At 41.9% G+C, this 22,551-nt stretch overlaps 1 protein-coding gene across 6 annotated transcripts in view; it reads left to right on the top strand.

The window, feature by feature from the left end:
- Positions 1-22,551, top strand: part of RARB (retinoic acid receptor beta) — a 331,295-nt gene that overhangs the window by 105,696 nt on the left and 203,048 nt on the right. The window contains exon 1 of one of the 6 annotated variants that reach the window (XM_083825377.1): positions 16,460-16,521. The exons of the other annotated variants lie outside the window; for them this stretch is intronic. The gene's annotated coding sequence lies outside the window, so the exon portion shown is untranslated. Of the gene's footprint in view, positions 1-16,459; positions 16,522-22,551 lie in introns of those variants that run through there. 6 annotated transcript variants of the gene reach the window in all.

Genomic DNA, 22,551 nt, shown 5'->3' with positions numbered 1-22,551 from the left:
CCACGGTACCTACTGTGACCACTGAAAGGTTATCACTTGTCTCACATGAATTCATTGTGATTTCTCATATGGAATTTCAGAAGAGTGTGTACATCTTTGTGTTACATGCACACGTTTATAGAGAAGACTTACGCTGTAAAAATCTTCATGTGTTTCCATCATCGTTTTCCAGCAGCACTGGACAACTAGGTTCTGACTTTACATGTTTATTAGTGTAGCTGTGGAGACTTCAGCGGTTTTATTTGTGATGAAATCCTTAAAACTGAGACTTGGGTTTGAGTTTTCACTGTCTCCCAAGAGCATCTCTTTGCATTATTGTCAGAGACTTCATTGCAATATCTTTTCAGATGTGAGGAGTAACAGCAATAGAGTGCATTAGCAGATCCTTAAATATGAATTGAAAATATTTACAAAGTCTGGAGAAAAGCGATGGTGATTTTGAAATGAAGCTGTCTTTTTGGTCATCAATGGGTGAGAGTGGATTTGTTTGATGCCAATAGCAAAGCTTCATTGTCTTTAGCTGGTTGGAGATTTTGCTGTGAGGGGTGTGGTTAGAGAGATGGGACATTTCCACTTTGATACCTGAAACCAGAAAAAAAAATCATGGTTTCTTTTCAGTTGCCATATAGGCTCTGCCTCTGTTTTTTTCCAAAGTTCATTTCATGCCTCACAGCTGAGCTGAAAAATCAAATACCAAATCTGATACGCTTGTGTTCCATGTGGAAAAGAAAGCTCGGAGCTGGAGTAGTTTCTACCTCTGAATAAATAGAGCCTGCTTTTCAAACAAACCTATGCTGATTAATAATGCACTTCTGTATTGTGCCAAAGTAAATTTTGCATAAGGCCTATGAGAAAACACATGAAACTTGGTGATCGAAAGAGCATTTTAATTTTGGTTAATGTGAACTTCCAATTTAGTGCATTGGGGCTACACTAAAACAAAGGATCTGCATCTGCCACTGGGTATGGGAACTGCTGCATTTTGCACAATTTTTGCTTGGTTCTTTTTTGCTCTTCCAAGAAAAAAATGAAGCCCAAGGCTTTGAATCTTTTTTTCTTTTTTTTTTTCTTTTTTTTTTCTTCCCAAGCAATACACCATTATTATGAAAAGGAAAAAGCCAAGAAGTGTTGAAGCCATTAATGCATGCTGTTGATGATACATAGTTGAAGTGCCTTTCTCCTGGTATCAGTGCTCTTCTTAAGCCAGACACAAAGCCCGTGCAAGCAAATGGGCACAAGTTTGAGCTTCAGCATTATGGGGATACTAAATTGTAACGGCCTCTGCTGGGAATTTACACTTCTGCTGCAATTCTGGACTTCCAGCAGGGTGTTATCATTGGCTTTGTGGAGCCCAGATTTTGTTTCTCTGGACATAGGCATGCGTCCACTGCGCGACTGCAGCGGAAAGAAATGTGAGCTCAGATGAGTAAGATAGTGTGGTGACAGCACTGTGGTAGTAGTACGAAAAATGAGTACTTGGAAGCAGATGCAAACAGTTAAAAATGAATACATTTGCACTTTGTGATTTTTCATGGCTGGCCCGAATGTAGAACGCTGCTGCAGTGTGAGGCGGTCCTTTCTTCTGTCGCTGGCAGCGCTGGCCTCAGTGGAAGCGAGGGATCAGTTTGCAACTCTTTGTAAATCAGTTTGTCAAGCTTGACCATGTTTTGTATTCATTCAGGAATTACTGCGGTGTAACAAAAGGTGAAATTTTTGTCGTTGTGTGTAATCAGTTCATCTGTTGGCTGGTGGCTCGGGCCATGCAGAGGCGCAGTTAAGACATCACTTCCCTCTTAGCGGCTCGCATTAGCTTTACACCCAGCTGCTTTGCTTCAGCTCATGCCCAGTTCTGCTGCGCTTGATCCAGTAAATCACGGTTAATAAACAGCAATTTGTTAATGTGACGACGTACAGAAATATAACAGTATGTATAGGCTATGGTTTTTACATGGTAATGAGCTCTCCACTCAGTTCCTTATTGTATAATTCTTCCCTATTGCCTTTCTTTGATGGAAGTGCTCAGTTCACAGCTTCTACCATGTGGAAGGTCCCCATGGAGACCGTGTGCTGTGTGCACCTCCCCTTCCTTTTTTTTTTTTTTTTTCCTAATAAGATCCTAGGTGTTTATAGAAGCTTCTCTGAGATGTACTGTAAAAGATACCACTGGAATGAATACTTTGATTACCTAGCGTAAAAAAATAGTGATAGGTGATTTTTAGTTCATGGAAGAAAGGGAAGGGATGAGTGATATTTATGGTATTGTGAGGTTTAGCAGCATATATTCAAAGATATATATGTTTTTTGCCTGGTGAGGATGCCATCTGTCCTATTTACATTCTTCTTCCTGCCTGAAATTGCTTTCTTTTGTTAAAGAAGGCCGATGTACCTGCGTTAGTGACTGGTGAGGTACCCAAGTGCTAAGTGTGCACTTTTTGTGAGAGGTGTTTGGTTCTGATTATATCCAGTTCAATCTGTTCTGTAACTCGGTCTCCTTTCCTATTTACTGTTGTATGCCTTTATTTATAAATATCTTTTTTTGTACTCTTTTTGTATGCCTGGCTCATAAAATCACAGCCAGAAGTACAAGCTTTATGACTATAAAACAAGTCATGCCTACCTTGTAGACTGTGTCATCTGCTGTGATGTTGTATTCTATGTGTTATCAATTTTACTGTAAGAAGAAAATTAGAGCATGCATTTTCCACATGAAGAAATCAAATGTAATCTAAATGCAAACCACAGGTTTTATTGCACAGTAATATTTGATAGCAGTGCTATTACTAATCCCAGCATGACAAGAAACACAGCATAGTTATGAAGTTCACAGCACTCATTTTTTAATGGTCTTCTTTTGGTTAGGAAAGCCACAAAACCAGGACCGATTTCGCCAGTTGTAGTCTCAGACTTGCAGAAATGTTAGTGGTCTACTGTATATTTTATGAATTATTCCAGGTATGTATGACAGGAACGAGTATCCATTATAATTTCCGTGAAAACATTATTGAGTAGTAAAATTAAAAAGAGATAAATACAGCGAATACTTTATAAGTGCTTTCGCTTCTAATAGGATATTCCATTGGGAATTTTCCCTCCTCTTTTGCATTTAGGGTTTTAACAACCATAATCGGAGAAATGAAAGGCAAACTCTTACATTACGGTAGGCTGTGTACGCCTCCCGGGTGGGAAGCACAGCGCCACTTGTCACATAGATTATACGAAACAATTAAGATGGCAGTGAAGGAGCTTCTTTCAGTGCTCTTACTTAAATGTGTTACATTCGTGAAACAATGAATGTTTTTAGTTCAGTGCAGTACAAGTGCCAGAGCTGACTTTGTAATTCAGTGATAACCTAGGGGTATTAGGCAAGCGCGCTCTCTGGGAGTATTAGATACTAACTGATGCAGACCAGCTCAGAATATATTGCTCTTTCTTGAGATGTGTTATTTTTTTTCCATGACAACTACTGAGCACTGAATAACTGTGGGTGCAGTCCATGAAGGCTGAGGTAGACTCAGCTGTGATTAGGTCAGTTGCAATTAAATGGCCAGTCGGTATGTTTTCGTACGTTTTCTGTCTCATGCTCAGAAGAATATTTGCTCTGTGTGTTTTTTTCTTGTAATGTATATTCTTCTCGTCAGGTTTGTATATACTTTACGTAGTTACTGTCTGAGGATCTCAAGGCACAGAGCAGTAAGCCTGATAATAATCACTTCAGCTGGAGTTCGGGATTTCTTCACCCACAGCCTGTTCTTTAGGGCAGGAGACAGTTATCTAAGGAGAGAGCAGACTGGGATGTGGAAGCAGATGTAAGTAGGACGTGCAGCTGCAACTGCAAGGGGAATTCAGAGGCTGTGTCTGCCAGAAGGGAAATTTGGTTAAAGCCCTCGGGATGATACTTGTTTTCAGATAATAAATAGTATTGAGTATTAGTCCTCACAAGTTGTTAGGAGCCCATGGTATCCCAAAGTCAGGACCGCTGTCCTGCCTGATACCTCTTTAGATCAGTATTTATGTAGAGTGTGACGTACTGCATCATTGATACCACTGTTTCCATTGGTAAAATCTCCTCACAGACCTATTTTTCTGAAGCATGGATCTAAACCAGCTGCATCAGATACATCGGACCAGGAGAACAGCAGCACTGCTGTACAGGCAGGCTCTGCTCAGGGGCATAGGGTCTTACAGCTGCTCCTTAGGTAGGCAGAGGGTAACCAAACGCAGGAGAGGAAAGGGAACAGAGTTTAATGGGAGAAGTGAGGAGCTTGCAGTCATATGAAGTCTTTATGCATGTAAAGCATTGAATTAATCCAGTTCTGGGAAAAAACACATGCCCATTTTTATGGTAAGCCAAACTATGTGATTGTAGCGGCCTTTTGCTCTACTGTGTATAGGAAATGTTGGCTATCCCGTGTTTAGTGCCCTTCTATCTAGTTAGGGTTTTCTTGCCTTTTCATTAATCTGTTACTGTCTGGGCTTCCAGTCCTGTTCTTGTTAAAGGGATATTAGCAAGATACCTGGAAGGAATTGGCTTGCTTAAATGATATACACTGTAACTTAAGATAAAATAAATCAAATTCAAAAGTAATATCACTGGTACTTACGTACATGCTACTTTGTGTTTGATCATATCTGTTTGATTCAGTGTTATTTACTACTAGCGATAATGTTTTGTCTGCTTTATCTCCTTTGCTCTGCCAGTAGTTTTGCCTCTGTCCATATTCAGTCGTCTCAATTAATAATGCTTTTAGTTCATTGATTTTATTTTCCATCTGTCTGAATTTGAGCCGGCCAACTTTGTGCAGTTTTCCTAAGTCTTACTGGTGGATACTCAGTTGTTTCTTTCTTTTTCTGAGAGGCAGCTAAGAAATTTTAATTACCTCTCATGACAGCGGCCCATTAGAGGACGGAGAGATTTTTGAGGGTTAAGTTCTATCTATTCCATTAGAACTCTTTCTATTTCCTAAGGAGATCTTCATTCTTAAGCAGTCTGTGGTTGTGTCTTGCTCTTTCGGATGCAGGGTTTTTGTTTCTTTCTTTTGTTTTGTTTTTATTAGCTTTTCATATTTTTTTTGTTTGTTTAGTATTAGCTTTCCATATTAAACCAGAGAAAACTAGCACCTCATGTGCATGCATATGAGTGTCCTGTGCAATGGGTGTAAACTACACCAAGGATTTTAGGTCTTCCCTAGATGGCATTATTTTGTTCCTGGAAACTTGGAATTTATGAAATACTGCATAAGAGGCTGCTGAAAATGCTATTTTAGGTTTCATCAGGTAGAACACCTCCTCCAGTGAACCTTTGAGTTACTCTTCAGTGGTGGCATCCTCTTTAACCTGCTAGTTCCCCTAAATGTGCTCTGAGTTTGAGAAGTCAGCTGACTGTGCAGCTTGATTTGCACATTCCTGTGCTCATTTTTATTGGCACGTACTAAAATGTATTCCCCTCACGTAGTTCTTCTGCTGGTAAGTGACTGTGGGAGCACGTCCCTAGTTCCCAAGAAAGCAAGGTAGCATGTACACACTCACCAGTTATGCTAAATTTGAATATGATTTATTTTATCCAACATTACAGTGAATGTTGTGCAATTATCTCAAAGCATACTTCCAGAGCCATCATCTCTTTCCCAGACCGCAGGGAGAACAGCCCATGCTTTGACATTTTTCAGCTGTCTTCTCCAACTCTGTTACCTTCAAAGACAATTTTGGCTACTCTGGCAATTGTCTTTTATTTTTCCTTTTTTTTTTTTTTTTCTTTTACAATTCTTTGTATTCTGGATCTCCTGGGTTAAGGAGAGAAGAGTGAATGAATGGAGCAGTAGGTAATGTAATAATATCAATTTTTATTTCATTTCATGATTAACATTTTGAAGATAAGTTCAGCGGGCAGCGATTATAATCAACTGAGGATGTCCAGAATACAAGAGAAAGCAATGCTTGATTATAGCACTTTACAGTTTTACAGTTAAAGATAGGAAAAAACACAAATAGTCCCTTTGGGAAATGAAATATAATGGAAGTGTGGTTATTAAAAACTAGATATAATGTACACTAGTTATTACCTATTACTGTAAATCACCGTGAGATGCAGGAAACATATCAGATAGATAAAACAGCCCTCTCGGAATATGTTGCCTTATTTTTCAGTGTTTTTTTCTTAGGCACTGAATTGATTTGGGGTGTGGAATTCATTTAGGAGCATGTACATTGCCCTTTTCTGAATGGCTATTGAAATGAAGTTGTTATCTGTACTAAACTGTAAGTCATGTTTCCCAATACCCCCAGGAAAACTGCTTAAAGGGGCAATCGCGTAGACCAAATACTAATAGATATTAGTTAATGATGTTGCCAGCCTCCAGTTTTTCACTTATCTTCAAATGGAAGTGCACGTTGATCTCCATTTCACAAATGGAAAAATTGAGTCATATGGAGTTCAAATGACTTTCCCGAAGTCACCAGCAAATCACTGTCAGATGTGAAGATAGTGTCCAGCAGCCCTCTCCCCGTGCCCTATGTGGCTATGTACACCTCTGCACTGTGTAAGTAAGTCATTTTCGTTTGTTAATGCTTTTAAGCTCATTTCACTAAGAGGCAAACAGCTTTACAACTTTCTACGTCATCGAAAACCTTGATCGTGGTACTGCCACCCTGATCCATCGGGGGTCTTGTGGTTCTGATGTCATTTCTGTCATCATGGGCAGAAATGGCTAAGGACCAGGTCAGGCACATATTAAGCATGTAAGGTGGGGTCACATCTGCACCATCATTGTCTTCTGTTCTCCTAAGGATTCCCTTCTTGCAAGCTACAACATGACATTTATGCTGTGGGTTGGACAGAGCGAGGCTAGCCTAGGCAGGACATCCAGCTTCAGCCAGTGACCTGACATAAATCTGTTGTGATTCTGGGCATGCAGTGACGCTAACGGAGTGAGTATTATGAGGTAGGCTTTTTGATCTGATAAATAAATACAGATTAATTAGATTAATTAAACAGAAGATAATTAGAGTTGAGGAAAGGTCAAGAAGAAAATTTTGGCAGTCCTAACAACAGCAACAACATTTTTGCAGTCTTACTAGCTGGAGAAGGAAGATTTTGTGAACAACGATGCACCAAGAAGGAAAACTGAAATGCAGCTGTGGTGGGTTAGCCTGGTCAAACAGCCAAACGCCCACCCAGCTGCTCGCTCACTCCCCTCTCCTGTGAGACAGGGAAAAAAGGGAAGGAAGGCAAGAAGTCTCATGGATTGAAATAATAATAGGTCAACAGGGAAAGCAAGTGCTGTCCATGCTAGCCGAGCAAAAAGAAAAATTCATTCACTGCTCCCCATGAGCAGGCAGGTACACAGGTGCTTTCTGGAAAGCAGGGCCTCGGCACATGCGGCAGTTGCTTGGAAGACAAACGCCATAACCACAAGTGTCCCCTATGCTGCTTTTAGTACAGCAACTGAAAGTGGGTTTGCAGCTCTAGAGGATTTGAAAAAGTATTTTACTTTGTTAGAGTATTTAAAAAAATTGTTGTAAGGAGATAAGAACAGCAGGCTAACAAGAGCCATTCATAATACTGAAATGATGCAGAGAGCACTGGATAAATTGGACGTTAACAAATTGCCAGCGATGACTGGAATACACTATAGGAGTCTCTGGGAGTTGAATAAGAAAATGGCAACGTTCAGGTCTCTCCAAAATACCATGTACTGTAATGGCAAAAGAACTATGGGTGGTTGGGCAGAGATCAGGATTACAGAGTGCTGGGTTTTGTGTTGAATGAGGAAGTACTCATTTCTAAGAAGATGAGCAAAGGTGAAATTGGTAGAGACATTTTTAATTAGTTTATGTTCCAGTGAGGTTTTTGTTTGTTTTTAATGAATATGTTATTCATGACATGAGTATAGAAAGGCCGTTTTTTGGGCAGCTAGCAAGAGAAGGCAGTGGAAAAAACCTATTACTTATTTCTAGGCACTTACTTAATTAAAATACAAAACAGGCGATATGGTCTCTGGATTTATTTTTCCCATGTAGTTATTTATAAGCAATAAGCTGAAATTGCAGAAGTGAAAAGTATATTTGCTCCTTCTTTTCTCGACCTTTGAGCTTCTTCCTTTTTTCTGAGGTGGAAGGAAATCAGGCGCAACTTTAGGATGTTATGAACCATGTGTCTGCCTAACCACAGCTGGAAACACCTCCCTCAGGTTGTCCTTACATTTCAGTGGGAATAATAAGCCTTGAAGTTTATTAGCTTGCCAGTGTTTCTTTTCAAGTCCATTGAGGTGAGATGCAAGCTTAGGCTCCCCTTGCGTGGTAGGCGTAGTCACCATCTTCCTCAATAACACCTAAAAAACTCAGAGCTTTTCGCTGGTCATTCTGAAATGTGTTGTCGTTCCTATTTAGAGAACCCATAGTTTGTGACCCTCCTATTTCTGTCTCTGTAAGTCAAACAGTTTTTCCTGCTGTATAACCCTGTGAGTTATGTTCTCATTGTGCTTGGTGTCTCCAATTCTTTCCTGTGCTGTACTGCTTGGTGAGGCTTACTTCCAACTTAGAGTTGCCAGCAGTATGCATGCCTCTATTAGATGACATTTTACAAGGGTAAGAAAGGAGCTGCCTGAAGGATTGTATAGTCAATAGCTGGGATTTTTCTGCCCCGAATCCTGGAAGCTATTAGGTACAAGTGGAGCATAGCCATCCAGTAAGAACTGGTCTCTAAGTGTGGAAAATTTATGGTAGAGAATTGTGTATATAATTTTTATTTCAGTTTTTCTTAGGATTCCTTTCATGAACTCTCATAATGGAGGCTGCAGTTGTAGGGATTACTTCACTTGGTGTTTACAGCCCCGGCTCATACCAGCTGCTTGGTACCAGAAGGGAGGTTTCAGCAGGAGCGGGTGGGTCAGCACTGGCCAACCCTTCCTCGTCCCCCCCTCCTGCCCCCAGCCCCACAGCACAGCATTCCAGACACACTCACCTTTTAAAAGCAATAAAACCATTGATGGTTGCTGTATTAGGGCTCTAAATGTTAATTGCGTAATTAATGGATTCAAATAAAGTTTTGTTGGTTGGTAGGTTTAAAATAAATATTAAATCAACAATTACATTTTAAAATAAATACTTTTTTTAAAACCCGTAGCCATGTTTGTCACAGCGAAATGTAAAGTATTTCCATCCTGTAAACAAATCATAAAACATTCAGACTTTCTTCGAGTTGTTGTGACCTGTATTTATAATAGAAGAACGCCAGGCTTCTTCTAAAGTCTGACTAAAGGCTGTTCCTGGCTGAAAACTGCTTAAGTGGATTTGTATAAAATTCAGTTCTCATGTGTACAATTAATTAAAATGCAATGCAACTGTGACTAGTCTGTAAAGGAACACTTGGGACACTTGTGAGCAAATAGCTGTGATTTAAGCCGAGGCTGAAATGATGGATTCTCCATATCCGAGGAAGTGAACTCTCTCTTGCAAAACAGCGTGTCTTTTGAGGATGTATATAAGTTCATTCAAATATATCTTGGAGGATTGGGTGCTATTTCTCAGCTGCGAACAGCAGTGCTTATTGCAGCCAGGTGGTGTGGGCTAGCTCTGCGCTGTCACGCAGGTGAGGTGGGACTGACGAGTTGGTTAGCTCCCCTGCCAGAGCCCTGGGACCTGGGGCGCTCTCTGTAGGCAAGCGGCCAGCCCGCCACAGGAGATGTTCCCCCTGAAGGTGGGTTTCACAGGCGGTATTTCCATGTACCTGAGGGGCTTGATGCAGGCATCAGTGAAGTAATGTAGAGCTGGATGAGATCGTTGCGCATCTGCTGAGCCTTATCCCGGACAGATTTTTGGCTGTGCCTACCGTGGGACCTATGGTATGGCTGCAGGTGGGTTTTCAGAGGTCTGCCCGTGTCTCTGCTGCTGGGGGAGAGCAGTCCCCAGCTCTTCGGGGCCACCGAGCCCTGTGGGCAGGCGCTGTGTGTCACCATGTGCTGTAGGCGTACGCCAGCGGCAAATTACTTGTGGGTCCTACCACGTGTCAGGGTGGTAGCAATGACAGATGCGCTTCTTGAAGTTCCTCCAAGCCAGTCAGGCTCTTTAGCGAACTGAGGGTGTGGGGAGAGGAGGGAAATGTATCCCGGGAGCCTTTTGTCAGCAGGAGCCTGATGCCTGAAGGCTGGGCTGGGGTCACCCCCAGGAGCGGCCCTTGCCGCCCTGCTGGGCTAGGCCCGACATGGCTGCTCTCCGTGACCATGGGCCACTGTTCTGAGCATGGATCGTGCTGGGGCTCACACCCCTGCTCAGCCACAGCCATCGATTGCAGCATTTCTGCCAGGCTTCCCTACTCCGTATTAACCTAATTCTGCCAAGGGAAATCTGGGAGCTGCCTAAATTACGAGCAGAGGGATGTGCCGAAGTTGTTATTCAGTCACAGCTACGTTTGGTTGTCAGCCGCTGCTGTGATTCTGCGACTGCCTGTTTGTTTTAATATCTCTATGCTAATTGTTGTAAAAGAGTTGCTATTAATAGAGGAGATCACGTTAAACAGTCATGGAAGGGTGAGTATCTTTAAAAGCTGTGTTGAAAGTAAATACACAACTTTCAGAAGTTACTCTTCCTGAACTGTTGCCATGAACATAGAAGCGCACATTGCTGTCGCTCTGTAACATTTAAAGTGTAATTTTTGGTATTGGTTTCCATTAATGAGCTTTTGTATTCCCTCTGCTAATTTAATGTATATATTTCTCTATCCTTTTGATCCTAAAATGAAGCTTGTAGTGGGGAATATGCTGCTTTTACTGTTAGCTGCTGGAAAGTTACTGTTCAGAAAACCTGCATGGTTTTGTTTGTTGCTGTTGGTTTTGGTTTTGTATTTTTCTTTAATTTTGCTTTTGGCTTTGTACTTAAAGTACAAAGTATTTTGCTCCAATATAAGAAAACTTATGGGAAAAGTTACTTTATTGTTCATTGGAAGACCTCATGTCTGCTCACATTGTAAGCTCTGATTTCAGCACAGTTGCTAGAAGGATGAGGTGGTTAATGTTTAATTTAGAGGCCCTCTGTTTAAAACGCTAATTAGCCTTTGAAATGGAGTAGGCTTTAATCAAAACAGAAATCTTCCCAAAGTTTCGGATGAGTTTACAACTTCCCCAAAGCCCATTTGACGACTTCCCATTTCACTTTCCCTGTCACCTCGTCCCATCTCCTGGTGCTCTGGTCCTCAGAACAATCCAGCCTGTGCAGCGCCGCTCTGCTCAGCACAAACCAAGGAGGAAAAAAACCCTGTTTCCCTTCTCTCGCAGGTCAATACTGAAAGTCTGAGGTGTGTACTGAAATTGAGAGGCACTTTTCTACATACTGATGTGCCTTTTTTTTTCCTCTCATGAAGAAAGGAGGTCTATAAGAAATCTCAACAATGTGCTTACTGTTCTGTCAGAAACTGCCTGACTGCATCTTGTTTTACTTGGCCATTGCCAAATGGCAGTTTCATTTAAGATTTGGATGTTTGGCAGATATTTTATCTTTGTCGAGCTTCACTTTTAACATTTGTTTAGATTACTTGTCACAACACTTTTCATTTTTTCATACTCTTAAGATTTCAGTTGGCTTGCTGTTACTCTGAAGTGGAAGGTGTTTCTGGCATTTTCGAACTTGCTTCTTACAGGTTGTCCCTTTTTGAGTCAGTGTAGTGCATTGATTTATACTTTCTGTTTCACGTTTCCTTTGCCAATAGAAAGCTATACTGCTATTTCGAGGCTTTGACTCTATTGAAGGTGGCATAAACATCCCCTAAATCCTGTGAATAATAAAGAAAAGGATCATGGTGACATTTGTAAAAAACTGAACACATCCAGTTTGCTCCTTCTTGCCTAGTACGTAAGACAAGATCGCACTGCCTGCCTAACAAGGGTTTTGAGATCTTTCCTCACCATTCTGTCTGAGAGGTGAGAGTCACCAATGCTTATCTGAGCCATCAGTCCTGGAAAGCACCAGGAGACCTGGGCTGAGGGTTCCTTACACAGTGTTTTGTCAGATGCTGTCAGCTCTGTGGTTACCACTTTGATACCGGTGCGGGGCAGATCACATATGAATGAGAGCTGGTCCTTGGATATAGACCTGATTCCAGTTCTTGTCTGCCTGTGCAATGTAATCTTTGCGCTGAATTCATTTGGAAGGAATTGCAGTAGAAGAGGGGAATACTTCTAAGGCTTCCAGGTTCTTTATCAATTATTTCTGTTCATGTAATTCCTCCTTCAACTCAAATCTCAAGCAATGATCAGATTCTTACAGTTTATGCTATACATTTTGACTCTCTATGAATGAAACCAAATGGAAGAATGTAACATTAAATGAGATTGGGGAAACTTGAGGTCTGATATTCACACCATCCTCTTCAAATTCCTCGAATGTTCTGTCACAACTGATTTCAAAATGATTTGCTCACACTAGTCTTATTTGCAGGAATAATGTTTGGAGGACTGCCACCATCCAAATACATGAATTGATCCAGTTCTCAGAAAAGTTTTGAAATTTGGAATTTCTATTTTGACTTTCAAATGCTTTGCTTTGAAAAAAGGCAGTTTACCAAAAGCTGAGATAATTTAGCCTAATCCTTGCCCATGCTCTTCTCATTTCCATGCTTGAGTTGACTTGCAAATCAAGACATATGGACATAAAATGCACGAATAAATTAACAAAAATTGCAAATGCTCAGCTTTCTCCAAAATCATGGAGGCAGCCCACAGGCTTCAGCCAACGTGGGTGAATCACGAGGGAACAGGAAGCCAAGCAGGGGTCAGACAACGGGACGGGCTGCCTGCCCACCCGGAGCTGCCCCATTAGCAGCTTCCTGTGGACCAGGAGGGGATGGCCAGCAGGCTGGTAATGGCTTGGTGTTTACAGAGCACAAGTGTTTGCATGCAGATGTGGATAGTTTTGGGGCAGATTAGGTCTGTGCTATTCCTCTTGTGCCTTCATTTGTAAACTGGCACCGTGTTTGTCTGGGGAGCTAATGGAATTCTCTTCATAGTGTTTATCTTGTCAGTTGCTGTTATTAATTGATGCGATTGTTGCTTCGCTAATATTTACCTAGGGTTTTAGCATGGAAGTGACCATACAGATAATTCTACTGCAATCGCAGAAGAAAGTCAATGCCTTAATTAGAGAAATGACTTGCTACTCTTGACTTGTTATTCAAGAATTGATTTTTTTTTTTTTTCCTGTCCTGAAAAGTATTTGCCCTGAAATCTAAGGAAGTTGTTAAATAGATGGGTAACGTTTGAAGAAGTGTATACTAGCAGTTAAAATAGACAAGTAAATTTGGCGAAGAAACTAATATTTGTCCTGAAGGAAACCTAACACATTTGGGGGAGAGGGAGGGAAGAGGGAATTTGGAGGCACTTCTGCCTTCTCAAAGCCTCTCTCTTGCTTCTGAAGAGTGACTGCAGAATACTGCATTGAGGAAAAACCAAGAACCAGAGACAACTGAAGAAAATGAATTATATACCTTAAACTTCTCTTTTACTGTGCTACCCTAGATACTGTAGATACAAAGAATCATCCAGGGGAAATGGGAATTATTTAAAAACACAGTAGGAATATTATCTTAAGCAGTGCGTTGGTGATGTTGAAACTCAGCGCCTCTGAATTCTGCTAGGGCTAACAATTTTAAAGATTAAAAACATATGGAATGTAGATACAGAAGATATCCACAATGCTTGAGTGTTATTTATATTATTCGGTCTAGCAAAAACAAACAAAAAGCCCAGGGAAAAAATCTCTTTTTACAGGGCATAAGCCATCCAGTAGATGATGGGAGTTGGAAGGAAGTTTTATGGGAAAGTTTTTCTGTAATTGCTCTCCTAGAGATTTCTTCATCCTTTCCCCGAAGTATCTGATGCTGGCTGCTGTCAAATGAGAGGTTACTGAACTAAATGGACTATTAATCTGACCTAGTACAGCAATTCCTGTGTTCCTATGTTTACAAGTGGGCTTTGTCTGCTGAGGGTTGTCTCTCTGGAATAAACCCTCCATTGGAGGCTAAGGAAAGGAAGTTGTCCAGAAGCTTTTATGCTGTTGCTATGTAATTTTGCATGTTGTTTTGAAAAAGGCTATCCTTGATTATTTTTTCCCCTTTTATGCTCATGCATGTTTTAAATTATAAAATTTAGTTTCCTGTTTAAGGGTTTTGCTATTCAGTAATATTCAGGACCACTGAGTAACGTAATTACTTTGTCCCTCGATTGTTCAAAGCATGTCATTCTAATAGTCTTGGTGGGGTGGTGCAAGACTGAATGATGAAGAGTTCTCTTCACACGGGTGCTCACTGGGCACCTTCTTCACCACTTGCCAGACCTTCCAGCAGTTCTGTTGTTTCTTTAAAAGTGGAGAGAATTTCTTAAAGGGAGGTATGTTGCTGTTGTTTGGTGTTGGCTGTGTTTGAGTGAACCCAACTTTCTACCTTCGTGCATTTCTAATAGAGCATTTTCTGTTTTGCTTGACCCGAAGAGGTTCGGCAGGTAGCCTACCTTTGCAGTGAGGTATTACAAGTGGAGTTGTAATGTCAAGGAATTGTGTGCTTGGAGTTGCTGTGTAAATCCTAAATTGGATTTCCTTATTTTTCTAAGGCTTAGCAGTGGATGAGGCAGTCAAGCTCTTTAATTCAGATCTTTTTTAGCACGTCAGACAATCTTGCTTCATGTAGATAACTTTCAGTTCTCTTTACTGCTTTAAGAGGTACATTAGAGACACAGGATTACAAGTGTTCTTTGTTTCACCCAGAAAAATGTGAACTTCATATAGGGAGAATGTGTTTCATTTCCTTACCATGTGTCAACAACTGAATCCTGAACCTGTGTTTATCAGATGCAGAACTGTTTTTGGAGGATTATCACTAAATCAAATGCTAGACTGGAATTTAAGCTCTCACTGTAGCGTTTCTCAAATTTTCTTGTTATTCTACTTTTAGGCCATTTGGTCTTTGATGCTTAGATCTGACATTAAGAGGCTGTATTTTTTACTTCCTCTTTGTACAGAAAATAAATATTTCTTTGTTGCAAAACCCTTATGCTCTGGTAATAAAGACAGTACTTTTAAGGCCCGTTATTACTGTGCAAACACATGCAGAAAAAGAAATTGGCTTAGCTCACACATGGTATCGTAGCCATATTGCTGTAGCCATAAAATGTGTTAAAAGGAGGAGATCCTACGGTTTTCTTTAGCACATAGCCTCCAATTATTATTTTAGGAACATCTCTCTTCTTTTGGTTAATATATGTTAAAAGTTAAAGCACATGTCTTTGGCAAAAAAAGGGTCAGGGTGGTTACGTGAATGTGAGACCTAGCCCACTTCATAAATGTGGAAATTCCTACAAAGGAATGATTTAGAGGGTGCTGTTTCTCAAACTTCTCAGTCTCTCTTCTATCTCTTGCTATATTAGAGTTCTACATCATTTTTCTTGGAACGTTCCTTTCATGTGTCATTCAGTCAGGTATGTTGCTTGTAATACCTCCTTGAATTTCTTAGTATTCCAGACAATTCAGTTGCTTTTCATTTTAAGTAATTATTTTAACTAGACTGTTGTCACTGTGAATCTTTGATAGCACATGAGCACGTTCATGATAGCGCATTGATGAAGGGAGAGTCTTCGTATCGGTCATCAAATTAAACAACAGGGACTGTATCCAGTACTTCTCGTTCTTCCTCGCACTTCTGCTCCCTTCCCTTCTCCCTCATAAACTTGGGTACGTTGTGCAGAGCAACCCTTGTTTTTGCTGGTTAGCAATGCCCACAGTCATGGACTCCAAGTTGGAAAACAGAAAACTTCATGGTTGGATCCGTATGGGCAAAATATCTTCAAGAACCACAGGTTATATAAAGGGAATGGGCAGCCCTTACAGACCTCACTTACCTGGAGAGATTATTTCCATTAGTTGGCCTCTTTATTGCATTCCATTGCTTATGCATCATTTTGAGGACACTTAAATTTTTTCTTTTCTGCTTGCTTCTGATTTACTTTTACAAATGGTGTTCTGCGAGACCAGATATAATGGACAACTGAGACGCAGGTGGCACAGACGATGCTAGCTGGGAAGAGGATGCAGTCAGCGTAGTAGTGGACGTACTGAGGGGTGTGCTTGTACCAACATCTACCTTCAGCCATCATTTCTGGCTGGACAACAGTGCTTAGTGATTTGTTACAATCACAAAAGCCGCAAGAAGATTTTGAAAGGCTTTGTCTTACTTGCAAAGACTTTTTTTCTGTGGTTAGGGAGTAATTTATTTGCTTACTAAGTGTATGCGGCTGTTGTAGAAATCTCAGGTGCTGTTAGGAGAGCGCTCCCCGTTGGGACGTGTCTGCTTTGACGTTCCCAGTGCAAAGATAGGCTCTGCCTGGCCACTGGTATTTGCGTGGTTATCTGATTGCCTTATCAGCCTAGCTAGGCTTCCTGGCGTCCAGCTCCTCAGACTCTTCTGCGTCCTTTCCAGCGCATTGGGCTGCTAGATCCGGACTTGTGAAGTGCTGCTGTCCTGAAAGTCTTCCCAGGAGAGCCTTGGTAAGGTCGTTCTGGCAGAAAGCTGCTGCAGTGGAGGAGGATGAAGACCAGGCAGGTTGCAAAGGTGGTATGGAAAGTGTGCCTGTCTTGGTGGCTGGCTCTGGGTGGGGAGAGCAGCCTGAGGTCTGCACGGGGGTAAAAGTCAGCATTGTACAACAGAGGCAGGCTCAGACCTCACAGTGGGGTAAGCGTATAGGGGAGGGATGGGCTGCTGCAGCAGAGGTGATGCTATCAGCGATAGAGTTTAACTCTGACAGCAATTCAAGGTGTGCGACTCCACACCATTTTATTCCCAATGAATTTATGGAGCAAATCCCTTAACGTAGAATGCAAAGGACTGAATGATTTAAACTTGTCAGGCTCGCTTGGTGCTTTCAGCAGAAGCTGGATCTCCATGGGGACTATCTCACTGACTAGCAGTATAAAACTGCTCTTATTTGCTAACTGCTTCCCAGTTCTCTGGGTGCCACTGCTTACCTTCACACAGCTGCCTTCATTCATCCCAGCTGGAGGGAGGATGTTCTCTACCTCCTTTTCAGGAGGATCACCTGGTTTTCCAACCTGAACACAGCAGAAGTGGGGAAGACAGCCCAGCCATTTCCCCATTTTACTGAGCTGAGGCGCAGATGCTTTATAATTCCCAGGCGAACTGCTAGAGCTGTGGTCCGTCTCAGCAGCAGAGAGATTCCATCCACATTGACATTTCCATTGCCATTCCTTGACAGCAGTAGTTATGTTCTGCACAGTGCCTGCTATGGTGGGGCCTTTTGGACTGTAGCTGGGTCCCATGGTGACACGGCTGTAAGAATCCTTGGAGCTCATACACTGGGGCACCACTCAACTGGCTCATAGGAGAAATAGCCCCCATTTCATGTTCGGTTGTTCTGGGAGATATATTTCCTCCTGCCTAGACCTACTGGTGAGGACCAGCAACTCTGTTCAGGGAGAGAGTAAGGGCCAGAATTTATGTTCCCTTAAACTTGAGGTGAGAAACCTGGCTGCCTGCTGGCCCCTAGGGAAGCAAGCTGGGAGTGGGGACTGGCAGGGTCAGGTCCGCTTCTGTCCTTCAGACCTAAAATCCAAGTTATCTTTTGGTGGTTAAGAAATGTAGTGAAATTTGGGCCTATGTCTTGTTTCAGCTGTGATATCTCATGGCGTAATTAAGAAGTTGCTCGCTTACTTTCTTGAATGCTTTCAAAATTAATCATTTTAATGCATTAATCTTGCGGCTTCACGGGCTAAATAATGATCAAAGTGTGTTCAGCGGGCAAATGCTGCCCTGTTGAGAGTTTGATCCGGGTTGAGGTTAAACTGGTTATGGCTAAATGGCTTTAAAATGACAGTAGGTTTGGGCAGATCCAAATTTCATGTGGTGGCACGTTGCCTTTCTCCTTTCCTAAGAGTGTGCATGTGGCTTTTTCCTCTGCAGTAAATGTGACAAAATTTGGGCTAGTTTACTTGTGGAAGTGGGGAAAGCTGTCTTGCATTTATCAGTGGAAAGATGCTTTCAGAAGGGGGCTCAATGGGAGCAATTACTGTGTATTAATTCACACGCTTGCTTATTCTGCAAGAAAACCTTGGTATTGTATCCGAAGTCGTGCTTTGCAGGCCGGCAGAGGCATGCGTGACCGAAGTCTGCCTGAGTTTTGTTGGTGCTTAGGCTCCCGTTAGGTTCCTTGTGAAAGTGAAATGTACGGTCATAGTTCACTTAGGTCTTCCTGGTAATGTTATCCGGATAATGTCCAGCACCCCTCAGAAGAGCTGTAGGACACAGGTCTTCTGAACGTGTTAGGGTGTGGAAAAGATGTGCTGGTTTTGTGGCTACTGTGATTGATTATTGCACCCCTGTCTTTATGACCTGACTGATAAGGTTTTGCAGCATTCTCAAATGATTCAGATTACAACTTCAAAGGTGTTTACACGTCATGTTATCTCGGTGTATTATTAGCATTTTGCAATTGCCTTATTGGCTCCCCGTTAAGCAAAATATTGACAATAAAAATGCTATTTTTGCCCTGCAATCCAGTCTATGGCTTGGTCCCCTCCTAGTTAATGGCTGTGCTTGTTCCTAATTTTGCTACCCTATTGTTCCTGTGACAGGGAGCTACAGAGAAAGGAGGCTTTAAAATAAATGTTCATAATCTCCACCAGCCCTCTGGCATATTCTGCTGACCCTGGGGGAGTCTTACTGGGACTATATTGGAATTTGCCATATGTAGTAAGTGAGGGTTCAGGAGCTTGAAGCAGACAGCAGAAATGTCGTTTTCTGGGTAAAGCAGGACTGAAGACTCTAATAACTCAGAGGAATTACAGGACCTTTCAGCAGGCATATATTGTTAGGCTTGCCATATATAACAAAAGACGATAAATTATGTGTGTGAGGTTGTTTTGCGTTAGCACGGTGTCCGCACCCCTGTGATACTAAAATGATAGATGCACTTCTAGTCCAACAGATGAAGTTCGCAACCAGTGCTTGAACCAGTAATCCCCTGTTTTTCCCTTGTTCCATTTGGATTACCATCCTCACTTGACAAAGGGGTGTAGCAAGGATCTGAACTCCTCTGGCTCTGAGGAGGTAGAAATTCCAGCTTTCTAGTGCAAAAAAAAAAATCATCTGCCAACAGATTGAACCTTCCTCCTGAATATAGTGTTTTGCCTCCTAACTCTGCTGGGGGGATTGAGAGGCCTAGCTCCTAATTTGGGCAAATTCCTAATATAATCTTCCTTCAGGTTTCTCAGAGTAAATCCACATACTTTTTGTAACAATAGATTAAATTGCTCGAGGTAGCAAAATTTTGTGCTGTGCATATGGGGGACCCTTGCAGGATCCTTCCTTACACGGCATATAACGTGAAGTGTGCTGAATGGAAACAGAGCCCTCTGCTGCAGTACATTTTCCAAATTAGTGTTTTACTCCCTTCTTTATCTTGGTGGCTATGCTGAAGTCTTTCTTTCTGCCATGCAGGAAGATCACCTACTGCACGAACCCTTCGTCGGTGCATCCCCAGGCAGTATATGTGCCGTAGTGAGGGCCACGTGCTCAAAGAGTGTTGTATTTACTAGTTGCCCAGCTATTGATCAAAGCCGAGCAAAGTTCCAGAGCTGCTTCCTTAAACTGGCTATTAGGAAGTCTAATAGCACAAATTTCAGTTGTGGCTAGACATGCAGACTGGCTACATTTGGCCACTGGCTTCCATTCTCTGTGCCACTAAAGATACCCTGTACGGGTCCATGCAGAAGACGACTACTCAGCTGATGTCAGGAAGAGAGATGGTGTGCAGTTCTGCTTTCTCGTGATGGTGCTAAGACCAGGACATCTCAGGACTTGGGAAGGTATTTCTCAGGGTGAACAGACAGAATAGACTTTGTTTCTGTGCTGGGTCAGACTTCTCTAGCGAAGACTTACCCAACAACAACTAACAGCAGATGTCAGAAACCTAAATTGCCCCGATCCTTACCAATATTAACCTACAGTGACTTTACATCACTTACGTGATGTGTGGATAAAGCACAGCATAATACCATCAACACCGCTGTTTTTAGCATCTGCCACTCGCAGAGCAGCCCCCACTTACTCTCACCAGTATGTCACCCACAGCCTCGCCTGCCTTTGCGCCCTTCTGTAGTGAAGTATCTGGCTGTCCTGTTTCAGTGGTTCACCTGCAGTGGTCATCATGACCACAGAGCATTGGCCTTCCAAAGAGATGTACTTCTCTGTCAAGGAGCTGCCCGCCAAAGTTGCTTTCCTCTTTAGCTTCTAAGCAGATGAAGTACTCCATTCTTCTAATGATTCCCAGGCCACCATCATTTACGAGGGATCTTCATTCTGTCACCAAAACAATAACATCACTTGACCCCTCTTACTGATCTCAGAGGCCTCTTAAAGGTTGTAAACAGTCAGTGTAAGGCCTTTTTAGCAGTTGCAGTGATGGTAAGTGCTGTTTCTGCCAGTGGTCGTTGTGACATGTTTCCCATCAGCTTGTAAGTTCAGGATGGGCATTGTGAAAGCGTGATTGGGAGTCTCCAGAGACGTTCCCCGCATCCTCCTGGCTCTGACACCATCTGGGAGGAGACTGACATACTTGTAAACATCTGTGTCCCATAATATTGGATGACATTACTGAACATAGTTATCAGGATGGTTTTTTCCTTGTTTATTCAGTATTCCTCATTTGTTGCTTACTCGGTCTGTCTTCCCCTCGTCTCCCATCTCTTTCCGAGAGCCCTTCTTAAAAAACCTTGCTTGGACTGGGAATCAATGTGTTGCCATCTTGAGGTGCCTTGTAGCCAGAGTTGCGTGTTAAGGGGAAGACCTTCAGTGGAAGACCCTGTTTATGGAGAGGAAATGTGTCCTATTCGGAGCTGAGAGACCTTTCTTCTATAGGTAGTCAAGTGTGCTGTTGGTTTAAGCTGGCATATAGATTCCCCCTGTATCTTAGGAGTCTGGCACTGGTTGCAGCTCACCTTTCTCACCAGTGGTTCTTCTTCTTTGCCTTGACTGACTGATAAAGGAAAGTCCAAGGGTGTAGTAGGTCCCACTAATGATAATTTTCTTCTTCATTGATTGTCACGTTGCGTAGAACCAAGTAGGATCAAAACAACCGAACAACCTGGTTGGCCAGATGGGATAGTAAAGGATGATTTTGGTCAGAAAGTCCAGTCTAGGTTTTTTGGAACTTTAGGGAGAAACTGTGCAGAAACAGAGGAAACCTGCTGGAGAAGTGTGTTCAAAGAACAAGGCTAAAGCAGTAGGCACAGCACCTTGGTGGGTAAATGTTTCATATTGGACTTCCCAGTTACATGTGACATGAATGACCAGCTTACGCTGTGCTGCTTAAACTGTGCAACATCTGAATACGAGTTTGAAAGAAGTGATGTGTTTGTATTTTTTTGTTTTGTTTTGTTTTTGCTTTGTTTTTTTTTCCCTTCAGGTTCGGGAATGAACAGAAACAGGTCAGTGTGGTTCAGCCTGGAGGAAAAAAAAAAAAAACAACAAAAAAAAGGTTTGGTCTGGAAAGTCTTCAGCCTCCTAAACCACTGTAGCCCATGGGTAGACTCCTACTTAGCATATTCTCAATATGAAGTTACCATTTCACGTCCTTAAAAACCATAATAAGGACTAACAGATATGACAGTGCAAAACCAGAAGTTTTGATTGCACTGAATGAGCATTTCTAAATGCTGAGAAATAACTTTTAACGTTGAGGAGGGAAATCAGTATAGAAGCTCACTTTAATTAAGGGAGCAGGAAGCTCGGTTACCCTCCTTTTGGTTTCCATGAATAAAAGAGAACTCCTCTTGACAATCCATTGGGATTTTTGAACGTGGCAGAATAAGTAAGGAAAGCATTTAGTTACAAAGCAGAGTATCCTATATGCCAGCACAAAATGTATTCAAAGCTCCTTGAATTCTCAGAGGAACACTGCAAGAGAGTCCCTTATAGAGGTGATTGAAAGTCACTGCACAGGAAATCAACTTCTCATCCTGTACATAAACATGAGCCAATTCTACTATATCTGGCTCTCAGGGCAGTACACACAGTAAATTGTTAACCCCACCACCTGACCTAACCATTTATCTTTACTTCTCAGTATAGTTTTGGCAACTGCTGAGTAATGAAAGAAACATGGAATGCAGATAGCTCTGGAAAAAAACCACCACCCTCGGATACAAACAGCCCTTTAAAACAGCAAACAACAGGAGAAAATGAGAAATTGCATGATGCAGTGGGTGGGTCTTAAATATGGTTAGTATAGAAGAGAATTAACATCTCTGTAGAATACCAGACATGAGAAGCCTGGATTTTCAATCCTTCACATCTCTTCATTATGCTAGCATTGTGCTAGCACAAATAAATTAATAATTCCCCCAGACCTTTGTGAAAAAATAACCACAGCGCCTTCCAGATTTCAAAATGTAAGCTGTGTGTGTTTTTACTGCTGTGTGTTATACATGAAGGTTGGCTGAAATAGGTTATCCTGCTTATAGAGTATTGTTCCCATATGAGGATTCAGGCTATGCACTCACAGC

Source organism: Anser anser (genome assembly GCF_964211835.1).
Source record: "Anser anser genome assembly, chromosome: 2".
Taxonomy (NCBI): Eukaryota; Metazoa; Chordata; class Aves; order Anseriformes; family Anatidae; genus Anser; species Anser anser.
The sequence above is the reverse complement of the archived record's forward strand: the minus strand, read 5'-3'. Positions and strand labels throughout refer to the sequence as shown.